Below are 12,918 nucleotides of genomic sequence, written 5' to 3' on the forward strand. Positions count from 1 at the left end.
TTTTCTTTTGGAGGCACCAGAGCTTCCCTTAACTTTTCTATCATTGTGACCCTAAAATTTGTGTGTGTTGTGCCCCTTCATTTTCAGTAATTTCTTTTATTTTCTTCCTTGACAAGTTATCATTGGTGGAGCATTGTTCAACTTCATGTATGTGGGCTTTTTCTTTTTTTTTTTTATTGAAGACCAACCTTGGCCCATGGTGATCTGATAGGATGATTATTTCAATATTCTTGCTCTATTTGAGGTCTGTTTTGTAGTGATTATACTTGTCAGTTTTTGGAGAAGGTACCATGAGGTGCTGAAGAAGGTATATTCTTTGCTTTAGGATAAAATGTTCTATAGATATCTGTTAAATCCATTTGGTTCATAACTATTGTTAGTTTCTCTATGTCTCTGTTTAGGTCTCTTTTTCCATGGTCTGCCCATTGATGTTTGTGAGGTAAGACCTCCCACTATTATCTCGTGTGAGGTTCTATGTGTGCTTTGAGCTTAAGTAAAGTTTCTTTTATAGGTGGTGCCTTGCATTTTGGGCAGTAGAGGTTCAGAATTGAAAGTTCTCTTGGTAGAACTAAGATTTTTCCTTTGATGGCATAAAATATCCTTCCTTGACTTTTTGATAATTTTTTGCTGAAAGATGATTTTTATTTGATATTAGAATGGCTACTTCAGCTTGTTTCTTTTCAGGCCATTTGCTTGGAAATTTTTTCCAACCTTTTAATCTGAGGAATTGTCTGTCTTTGTCACTAAGTTACATTTCCTGTATGAAGTAAAATGCTGGGTCCTGTTTATATCCAGTCTGTTAGTCTATATCTTTTTTATTGGGGAAAAGAGTCCATTGATGTTAGGATAATAAGGAAAAGTGATTGCTGCTTCCTGTTATTTGTTGTAGTTTGCCCTGAAGTTATCTGTATTTTGATGCTAATTCCTCCCCCAAGCACAGCTGCCTAGTCAAGTACTCAGGAATCAGGTGACTTCACCACCTCCCCATAGAATTTGTAAAGTACAGGTGAGGGGCAGGTACAGGATAGAAGGAGGTCTGTCATTGGAGGAGAAGGAAGGATGGGCGGGAGAGAAGTTTGAAGGAGGAGGAGGAGAGAAGGGAAGACAGGAGAGAGGGGAGAAAGCATGGCAGGTGATGTTAAGATTCTGCTCTGTGTATTTACAGGTTGTTATCAATGTTCTTAAGGGATGGATGGTACCGGGCTTTGTATGTTTAAGTGGGCAATTATATCTTATCAATTGGGTCAAAGATTATTGTGTTGTGTTCTTTTATGTGAGGGCTTGAGCACAGGAAAGTGTGCGGTGGCAGGAGACTCTGGGCCGCTGAGGAGTTGGGATGTGTTTCTGCCAAGACATCTAGCAGATATCTTGGGGCACCGTGGTGTGGACCTAGTGGGGTAAAAGACAATAATACTTCTTTTATTTTTATATTTTACAACAGTTATTTTTTGTTGTTGGAGGTGGAATTATGTTTGTGTGGCCTATCTTATTTTGGGTTTGTTGCAAAAGATTACTTTCTTGCTTTTTCTAGGGTGTACTCCATGTGTTGGAGTTTTCTTTTTTCTTTTTTTCTTTTTTTCTTTTTTCGGAGCTGGGGACTGAACCCAGGGCCTTGCGCTTGCTAGGCAAGCACTCTACCGCTGGGCTAAATCCCCCCAACCCCATGAGTGCCCCTTCTTATTTGGGTTTCCATCTGTTATCCTTTGTAGGGCTGGATTTGTGGAAAGATATTATGTAAATTTGGTTTTGTCATGGAATATCTTGGTTTCTCCATCTATGTTAATAGAGGTTTTGCTGGATATAGTAGCCTGGGCTGGTATTTGTGTTCTCTTTGGGTCTGTATGACATCTGCCCAGGATCTTCTGACTTTCATCAGAATGAGAAGTCTGGTGTAAATCTGATAGGCCTGCCTTTATATGTTACTTGACCTTTTTCTCTTACTGCTTTTAATATTCTTTGTTTTGTGCATTTGGTGTTTTGACTATTATGTGATGGGAGGAGTTTCTTTTCTGGTCCACAGTCTATTTGAAGTTCTGTAGGCTTCTTGTATGTCTATGGGCATCTCTTTAATTAGGAAGGTTTTTTTTCTATAATTTTGCTGAAAACATTAATTAGCCCTTTAAGTTGGAAATCTTGCTCTCTTCTATACATATCCTTAAGTTTGATCTTCTCATTGTCCTCGTTCCTGGATATTTTAGATTGAGTTTTTTGCATTTTCATTTTCTTTGACTGTGGTGTCAATGTTTTCTATAATATTTCTGCCCCTAAGTTCTCTCTTCTATCTCTGTATGTTCTGTTGGTGATGCTTTGTATGACTCCTGATCTCTTTCTAAGTTTTCCATCTCCAGGTTGTCTCCCTTTGTCATTTCTTTGTGTTTCACTTTGTTTTAGATTCTAGATAGCTTTGTTCAATACTTTGCTTGTTTGGCTGTTTCTAATTCTTTCAATTTTATGTTTCCTCTTTAAGGGCTTCTACCTGTTTATCTGTGTGTTCTTGTTTCTTTAAAGGGAGTTATTTATGTCCTTCTAAAGTCCTCATAATCATTATGAGATGTAATTTTAAATCCAATCTTGCTTTTTGCTGTGATGGTATCCAGGACTTGGTTTTGCTTTTCTAGGGTGGTAGTTGGCTCTCCTTATTAGCCTCCTTTGTAGTGCTGGACGGTAGAAAGATATTGTGTAAACTTGGTTTTGTCATGGAATATCTTGGTTTCTCCTTCTATATTTATTGAGAGTTTTGCTGATATATAGTAACCTGGGCTGAGCGTTTGTGTTCTTTTAGGGTCTTGTATGACATCTTCAAGGTCCAGGATTTTCTTGGCCTTTCATAGTCTCTGGTGAGAAGTCTGGTGTGATTCTGATAGGTCTGACCTTTTCCCCTTACTGCTTTTAATATTCTTTCTTTATTTTGTGCGTTTGGTGTTTTGACTATTATGTGACGGGAGGTGTTTCTTTTCTGGTCCAATCTATTTGGAGTTCTGTAGGCTTCTTGTATGCCTATGGGTATCTCTTTTTTTAGGTTAGGGAAGTTTTCTTCTATGATTTTTTTGAAGATATTTACTGGTCCTTTGAGCTGGGAGTCTTCACTCTCTTCTATATCTATTATCCTTAGGTTTGATCTTCTCATTGAGTCCTGGATTTCCCGTAGGTTTTGGACCAATAGCTTTTTCTGTTTTACATTATCTTTGACAGTTGTGTAGATGATTTCTATGGAATCTTCTGCTCCTGAGATTCTCTCTTCTATCTCTTGTATTCTGTTGTACCTACGGCTTTTATCTAGAGCTCCTTGTCTCTTCTTTTGGCTGTCTATATTCAGTGTTGTCTCCCTTGTGCTTTCTTTATTGCTTCTATTTCCATTTTTAATTCCTTCCCCTGTTTGATTGTGTTTTCCTGGAATTCTTTCAGGGATTTTTGTGATTCCTCTCTATAGGCTTCTACTTGTTTATTTATGTTTTCCTCCATTTCTCTAAGGGAGTTCTTTATGTCTTTCTTGAAGTCCTCCATCATCGTGATCAAATGTGATTTTAAATCTAGATTTTGTTTTTCTGGTGTGTTTGGATTTTCAGTGTTTGCCTTGGTGGGAGAATTGGGCTCCAATGATGCCATGTAGTCTTGGTTTCTGTTGCTTGGGTTCCTGCGCTTGCCTCTTGCCATCAGGTTGTCTCTGGTGTTTCCTTGTTCTGATATTTCTGACAGTGGCTAGACCGTCCTATATGCCTGTGTGTCAGGAGTGCTGTAGACCTGTTTTCCTGTTTTCTTTCAGCCAGTTATGGGAACAGAGTGTTCTGCTTTCGGGCATGTAGTCTTTCCTGTCTACTGGTCTTCAGCTGTTTCTGTGGGCATGTGTCCTGAGTCTACCAGGCATGTTGCTTGGAGCACAAAAGTTGGTCTTGCCTGTGGTTCCATGGCTGAAATTGCTCTTGGGGGTCTGCTTTTGAACTCTCTCTGAGGGTGGCAACCAGGAGGGCCTGTGCTGCCTTTTCCTGGAGCCCTCGTGCACCACAGTCCCAGATGGTGTTAGGTGTTTTCCTCTAGAGTCAGAAATGTGGGCAGAGTATAGTCTCTTCTGCCTTTCTAGGAGTGTCTGCCCCTCTGAAGGTTTAGTTCTCCCTCCCATGGGATTTGAATGCAGGGAGCTTTTGATCAGGTCCCTTCAGGTCTGGACTGCAGGGGACTTGCTGCTTGAGTACCCCTATCTTCTGGTTCCCAGAGGCCCTATAGAATTTCCACTTGGGCCAGGGATGTGGGCAGAGGTGGGCAGTATTGGTGGTCTCTCCTGCTCTGCAGTCTCAGGAGTGCCCACCTGTCCAGGCGGTGAGCTCTCTCTCCCACGGTTTTGGGAGCAGGGAGCTGTGGGCCGGGTCAGTGAGCTATGTTTAATATTTTTGTGTCTATATTCATAATGGAAATTGGTCTGAACCTTTCTTTCTTTGTAAGTCTTTGTGTGGTTTAGGTATAAGCATAATTGCAGCTTCATAGATGGAATTAGGAATTGGGTAGTGTTTCTTCTGCTTCTATTTTCTGTAATAGTTTGTACAGTATTGTTATTAGGTCTTCTATGAAGGTCTAATAGAATTCTCCCCTAAACCAATCTGGTCCTGGACTGATTTTTTGGTTAGGAGACTTCTATTTTTTTCTTTATTATTCCACAAAATAAAAACAAAAGGAATATCATCTAATTCATTTTATGGGTCCAGAGTTATGCTGTTTCAAGATGGGACTTTTACTGAAAAAGCAACTCACAGCTTTTTGGAATCTCTTTAAGCAGCTCCTCACATTCCCATCACAGCATTCACTAAGGCCCCTGGCTCAGACCCTACTCTTCATGTAATGTTCAAAATTCCTAATTAGTTTTAAACAGAGACTATTTATTACAAACTGTCCCCTAATCAATGCTGATTAACCTTAATGATGGTAAACATTTTCTAAATCAAAATGAATCATCCATTTTGTTTGAAACCAGTGGCCAGTGAATGATGAGATATGAATTTTCATGAGCTGTGGAATAGGTTCCAGTGTCTTTCCTTAGTCACTAAGGGTGAGCAGGTCTGGAAGAGGCTTCCCAGTATCATGGTGGGTTAATGATGTGACTGTTCTGTATCTGTTGGTGGGATAATTCAAATGTAAGAGTTAGAGGCATGCTTGAGCATTCTTGAGAGTCACAGAAGTTCAGGCAGAGGCCAGAAGTACAGAAAGGGGTAAGGAGGTTTTCACTATCCTGGAAAAAGTGAAGATACTCTACAGAGACCCTTGGAACCCCCTATTTGGCTACCAGATTCTTGAAGGGATGGACCTTAAGAAACTGGAATTTCTGCAGGAAATCTCAATCTTGGAGAAAGAAAAGACTGAGAACCTGGTGTAAGACAGGAAGGGAACTTGTTTTAAAAGAGATCTCAGTTGTCTAACAACCTTCCAGGCAGTTATGCTATAGAGACTGGAAATGAGAAACTAATGTGTCAGTAATAGGCAGGACCACACTTTGACCTCAGTTCTTCATACTCTCACTCTCTTTCTTAACCTAAACCTCACATGAGAACCTTGAAGATGAGCTCAGTGTATATTATTGGAACTTTTTGTTGATCTTCACAAAGTGACCACATTGGATAGATCTCCATTTCTGCTTCTTATTCTACTAGCTTACTGAGAACAAAAGGGAAAACACAATCTGGTATGTGTGTGTGTGTGTGTGTGTGTGTGTGTGTGTGTGTGTGTGTGTGTGTTTATGTCAAGTAGCACACGCAGGAATTCAGAGAGGACATTACTGGAGTCAGTTCTCCTCTCCCAAAATACAGGTCATGGGATTGAATTCAGGTCATATAACTTGCTGAGAGTACTCTTTCCTGCTAAGTCATCTTGCTGGTACATTACTTTTATATATTTTAGATCATTAATGGGCCTTCAATTTATTATTCAGTCGTTCCCTTTATATTTCAAGTTTAGAAAACTATTTTAAAGATATTGTTTCCATATTTTCTTCAGATTGCTCATTGTTCATGCTGGCACAATTTTATTTCACAAACACCACCTTTCCTCCAGTCCCACTGTGTCGCAGCTTTCATCTTCTGATATAGCTCTATTTCTTCTGGCCTTATGTGTTCTCTTAATTTACCCAAATGTGTGTTTTATGGCGATTTCTTGTTGCCTGTTCATATGTATGAAGGAAAGAAAACATTGCTCATGGGTAGCTTGCCTATGCTCCTCCTTAGTTACACGTGTCTCCCTAGCTGACCCCTGTTCTCTGTGTGATCCTGGAGGGAAGGGCAGTCACTATTTCTTATGCACTACACGAATGGAAGGCTAAAGTACCAAACTAAGGAAGATCTCCTCTTGGTGAAGAATACTGTCCTCATCTGTCTCCCTGTAAGACCAAAGCCCAGCATGCCCTCAAGCTAGCTTTTCAGTTTTCTCTCTAGTGGGTTGCACTGGAGGTGAGTTATTGGCTCTCCCTGTGAGTGAGTGTGAGTAAAAGCTCTCACTATTGACAATACCTATTAGAAGTAGAAAGGGACTGGACTACACAGTACATCTTCAGAAACCAGATAGCATACTCTTGGCTTCTGCTTTGCTATTTAGTGAGAATGATCTCTGCTTCTCTAGTCATGCTGCAGGCTCATTCTGCTGTGTTAACAAACAAACAATACACCTGGATCTTGTCATTGCAGATATTACAGAACCATACCGTTCATTGAGAAACTGCAGTTCAATGCAAGACATTGTTTTCTTAAACAAGCCATTCATCAAAATCTTATGAAAGTGTGTGTACAGAGTTCAAGACATGCCTTTTTGTGATTCAGTGTCTCTAGGTTAGAATTTTTACCTACCTAGGGCTACCACTATGTTTATCTTCTCTATCGGTTGATTTCATCCATTTCTACATGTAGTAAAGCCCCTCATTCCTGAGCTTCCTCTTAGCACCCCAAGTGCTTTTTCACTCTCTATAACCTAGAGAAAGTATATGATGTGCGTAAGTTACAATATACATAAAATGTCGTTTATATCCACAGTGGGGTTTTTCTTTTCATGCAGATGTCAGACTATATGCCTAAGTAATCACAGTTTATTGCACATGGTGCTATGCATTCACAAATGTACCTCTCCCCTTAAAATATATGTACAAATATAATAGTACAGAACTGTGGATTTTAATAGGTCCAGTGTAGGTTTTCTCTTAAGGATCATGTGTGTGTGTGTGTGTGTGTGTGTGTGTGTGTGTGTGTGTGTGTGTGTGTTGTGTGTTTGTATGTGTATCCATGCATGCATGTGTTTCTGCCATGGAATGCATTTTAGAGGTCAGAGGCCGAGCTTAGATGTTGATCCTCACCCTCCACATGATTTGAGATGGGATGTAGCTCATCTTACAATTTCTGAGGATTCTTCTTTCCACTATTTACAATCTCTCTGCAGGATTGCGAGATGATGGGCCTTCATGTGTTTCTGTGTCCAGCTTCATGTGGTTCTGGGAATCAAAACTCAGATTTCTATACCTGTATAATAAGTGTGTTACCAGTAAGCCATCTCAAGCTAAATTACAGCAGAGGAAATATTTCTGATGGAGAGGAGTGGTTACTATTCAAATATTTCTGAATTGCTGTAATGATCCACTCTAACAGCAGTTTGAAGTCCTCGTGCCAGGTCAGATTGCCCATTGTGTTTGTCTCCAACTCCAGGGCCACTTCTCTTCACCAACAGCTTGAGCTCTGCATTATTGTCATCCTCTGAGGGCAATTGTGTGTATCCATTTTGGTAATTTTCCTCTTCTTCTATAATATGACTCTAAATCCTGGACTCTTTGTTGAGCTCTTCCCCCAGTGATCTTGTGTTATGTGTGTGTGTGTGTGTGTGTGTGTGTGTGTGCTACTTTATTCCTTCATTCCTTCATTGTTAATAGTATGCTGACTCTCCATATTGTACATTTTGGCATCTTCAGAACATTTCATTGTCTTCTTTCTAGCTCATTGACTCTCTATATTCTGAACTGCAATACTCTTTTGAATCCCCTCACCTTTTCATTATCTCTACTTTCTAGATATCCTCATGCAATTTCTGGTCCAGTTAGACCGGTCCAGTGGTCAGTTATTATAACTCTTTTGGTGCATCTGTCGGAAGCACTGCTCCTTTCTCAGCTTGTCCTACTCAACTAACTAAATTGTGCAGCCTGTAACTATAATCTAAGCCTCCTTCATTAATACAAAAGTGAAATTGATCAAGGAATACACCTCAAGAATTTAGTCTTCATTGTCCTGGGAGATCTAGTCTTATCAGCTGCCCTGCTCTCCCCAGTTACAGAAGAGCCGTAAAGAGCTACACCTTTGTTTTCTTCTTTAAATTTTTCTATGAAGTGTGCAGAACACTGAGTTTCACTATAAACCTTCATTCCTCACTGCCCATGCCCCCACTGTTCCCCTTCCCATTTACATATGCCCCTCCTTCTGCTTTTAGGCCTCATTAATAAAGGTTTCACACTTGACAGTAACACATGAGACTGAACTTCTGCATCTGGCCTATTTCATTCATGCAGTGGATCTCCAGTTTCATCATAATACAAAGTTGCATTATTTCTTTTTATTCATGGCTAGATAGTGTTGCTTGCATATATATATATATATATAATTGTTTTATCTATTCATCTTCTCATAGAGACTTGAATTGATTTCATGCTGTCACTGATGTAAGTTGTGCCTAATAAAGACAGGCATGCTGCTGTCTCTACTGTATGCTCTCTTCAACTCCTTCAGGAGTATAAATAGCAAGGTATGGCTACATCATATGCTAGATCTGATTATGTTTTAAACGACCTTCCTATCGACATCAAGAGTGGTGATACTAACTTCCATTCTTGCCAGCCATATATGAGAATTACATATTTCTGGCATCACCTTAACATCTTAACATGTTATATATTTTTTTCCTAACACTAGCCATTCTGATAGGATCAACAAAATGTCAGTGTAATTATAATTTGCAGTTCTCTTATGACTGAGGATATGTAACTTTGTGTTTCTTCAATAATTCATTGGCCTATATTGATTGGTTCTTTTCCCTTACCCATTTAAGAATTTTTATTTATTATTGGATTATTTTTATTTATTTGAATTTCAAATGTTATCCCCTTTCCCAGTTTCCCATCCATAAACACTGTATCTCATTCCCCTTTCCCCTTCTTCTATGAGAGTGTTCCACCCACCCAGCCCTCCCCACCATGACATTCCTCTACATTGAATCAGCAATCCTTGGCAGGATGAAGGACTTTTCCTCCCATTGGTGCCCAACAAAGCCATCCTCTAGGACATATGCAGCTGGAGCCACGGGTCTGTTTATGTGTACCCTTTGGATGATGGTACAGTCGCTCAGAGCTTTGGTTGATTGGCATTGTTCTTATTGGGTTGCAAACCCTTTCAGCTCTTTCAGTCCTTTTTCTAACTCCTCCAATGGGGACCCTGTTTTCAGTTCAATGGTTGGCTACAAAAGTCCACCTCTGTATTTCTCATGCTCTCATATAGCCTCTCAGGAGACAGCTAAATCAGGCTTCTGTCAGCATGTACTCCTTGCCATCCCACATAGTGACTGGTTTTGGTGGCTGTATGTATATGGGCTAAATCCCCAGGTGGAGCAGGCTCTGAATGATCATTCCATCAGTCTCTGCTCCAAACTTTGTCTCCATATGTCCTCCTATGAATATTTTGGTTATCCCTTGTAAGAAGGACTGAAGCACCCACAGTTTGGTCATCCTTCTTCTTGAGATTTATGTGGTCTGCGGATTGTATCTTGGATAATCTGAGCTTTTGAGCTAATACCACTTATCAGTGAGTGCATATCACGTGTGTTTTCTTGTGTTTGGGTTATCTCACTCACGATGTTATTTTCTAGTTCCATTCATTTGTCTATGAATGTTATGAAGTCATTGTTTTTAGTAGATGAATAGTACTTACTCCATTTTAGAAATGGACCAAATTTTCTGTATCCATTCCTCTGTGATAGGACAGCTGAGTTCTTTCCAGCTTCTGGCTATTATAAATAAGGCTGCTATGAACATAATGGAGCATGTGTCCTTGTAATATGTTGGAATAGGAGCAGTCAGCTGCCAGTACCTGTGGTTCAGGTTTGCACCAAGAACTGAACTGAAATAAACCAGTTAAAGAGTTCCCTGCACCCAAATCCTGTGGGGGGTAGAGCTGGACCCTCAGAAGTGCGAACACTCCTGAGAAACCAGAAGAGACTACTCTCTGCCCACCTTCCCCACTCAAGAGAAAAAGGCCTAGTGCCATCTGTGCCCCCTGTGCACAGGGACCTAGGAGCAATAGGGGCAGAACCCTTCCCACTGCTGCCCTCTCCAAGAGCTGAAAGTCAGCTGCCAAGAGCTCCTACATGCCTGAGAACAGAACACTCTGTTCCCACAAATGACTGAAAGAAAAAAAAGGAAGACAAGTCTACAGGAGTGCTGACACACAGGTCTACTGGAAGGTCAAGCCGCCATCAGAAACAGCAAGACAAGCTAACACCAGAGACAACCCGATGGTGAGAGGCAAGCGCAAGAACCCAAGCAACAGAAACCAAAAATACTTGGCATCATTAGAACCCAGTTCTCCCACCAAACCAAACATTGGATAACCAAACACAACAGAAAAGCAAGACTTAGACTTAAAATCACATTTTATCATGATGATGGAGGACTTTAAGGAGGTCATAAATAACTCCCTTAAAGAAATACAGGACAACACAAGTAAACAAGTAGAAGCACTTAAAGAGGAAACACAAAAATCCCTTAAAGAATTACAGAAAAACAGAAGCAAACAGGAGAAGAAAAAGAACAAAACCATCCAGAAGTTAAAAATGAAAAACAGAAACAATAAAGAAGGCACAAAGGGAGACAACCCTGGAGATAGAAAACCTAGGAAAGAGATCAGGAATCATAGATGCGAGCATCACCAACAGAATACAAGAGATAGAAGAGAGAATCTCAGGAGCATAAGATACCATAGAAAACATGGACACAACTGTCAAAAAAGATAATGGAAAATGGAAAAAGCACCTAGCCCAAAACATACAGGAAATCTGGGACACAATGAGAAGATCAAACTAAAGTAATAGATATAGAAGAGAGTGAAGACTCACAACTGAAAGGGCCCGTAAACATATTCAACAAAATTATAGAAGAAAACTTCCCTAACCTAAAGAAAGAGATGCTCATAAACATACAAGAAGCTTATAGAATTCCAAATAGATTGGACCAGAAAAGAAATTCCTCCTGTCACATAATAGTCAAAACACCAAATGCACAAAACAAAGAAAGAATATTAAAAGCAGTAAGGGAAAAAGTCAAGTAGCATATAAAAGCAGACCAATCAGAATTATACCAGATTTCTCACCAGAGACTATGAAAGCCAGAAGATCCTAGACAGATGCTATATAAACCCTAGGAGAACACAAATGCCAGCCCAGGCTACTATATCCTGCAAAACTCTCAATTAACATAGATGGAGAAATCAAGATATTCCATGACAAAATCAAATTTGCACAATATCTTTCTACAAATCCAACCCTACAAAGGATAATAGATGGAAAAGCCCAACACAAGAAGGGAAACTACACCATAGAAAAGGCAAGAGAGTAATCTCCTTGCAACAAAACCAAAAGAAGAGAAACACACAAACACAATCCCACCACTAAATACAAAAATAACAGGAAGCAACAATCACTATTCCTTAATAGCTCTCAATATCAATGGACTCAATTCTCCAATAAAAAGACATAGATTAATAGACTGGATTGGATACATAAAAAGGACCCAGCATTTTGCTGCATGCAGGAAACACACCTCAGAGATAAAGACAGACACTACCTCAGAGTAAAAGGCTGGAAAACCACCTTCCAATCAAATGATCCAAAGAAGCAGGCTGGAGTAGTCGTTCTAATATCGAAAAAAAATCAACTTTTGACCTAAAGTCATCAAAAAAGATAAGGAAGGACACTTCTTATTCATCAAAGGAAAAGTCCACCAAGATGAACTCTCAATCCTAAATATCTATGCTCCAAATACAAGGGCACCTACATTCATAAAAGAAACCTTACTAAAGCTCAAAGCACACATTGCACCTCACACAACAATAGTGGGAGATTTCAACACCCCACCCTCGTCAACGGACAGATCATGAAAACAGAAATTAAACAGAGACATAAAGAAACTAACAGAAGTTATGAACCAAATGGACTTAACAGATATTCATAGAATATTCTGTCCTAAAACAAAAAGATATACCTTCTTCTCAGCACTTCATGGCACCTTCTCCAAAATTGACCATATAATCGGTCACAAAACATATCTCAACAGATACAGGAAAATAGGAACACATTTCAAACAATCATCCAATGCACTGCAGGCTTCATCACAGGGATGCAGGATGCATGCATACAGAAATCCATCACCGTAATCCACTATAGCAAACAAACCCAAAGATAAACTATATATCGTCAATAGATGCTGAGAGCATTTGACAAAACGGAAAAAAACACCTTCATGATAAAAAGTCCCGGAAAGAACAAGAATTAAGATCATCCCAAACATAGTGAAAGCTATATACAAAACCAGTAGCTAACATCAAAACCAAATGGAGAGAAATATGAAGCAATCCCACTAAAATCAGGGAGTAGAAAAAGGCTGCCCACTTTTCCTACTTTATTCAACAGGTTCTCGGAAGTCCTAGCCAGACAAATTAGACAACAAAAGGAGTCACCCCAAAGGATAAATTGGAAGGAAAGAAAGCTCAAATATCACTATTTGCAGATGATATATAAAGTTTATGACCTCAAAGTTCCACCAGAGAACTTAAGCCTGATAAAAACAACTTGACACAAGTCTGAAACAAATAAATCAGTACCTCTTCCCCAAAGGATAAACAGGCTGGAAAGAACAAAATGAAG

The sequence above is a fragment of the Rattus rattus genome, chromosome 1, assembly GCF_011064425.1.
Source record: "Rattus rattus isolate New Zealand chromosome 1, Rrattus_CSIRO_v1, whole genome shotgun sequence".
In the NCBI taxonomy this organism is placed as follows: Eukaryota; Metazoa; Chordata; class Mammalia; order Rodentia; family Muridae; genus Rattus; species Rattus rattus.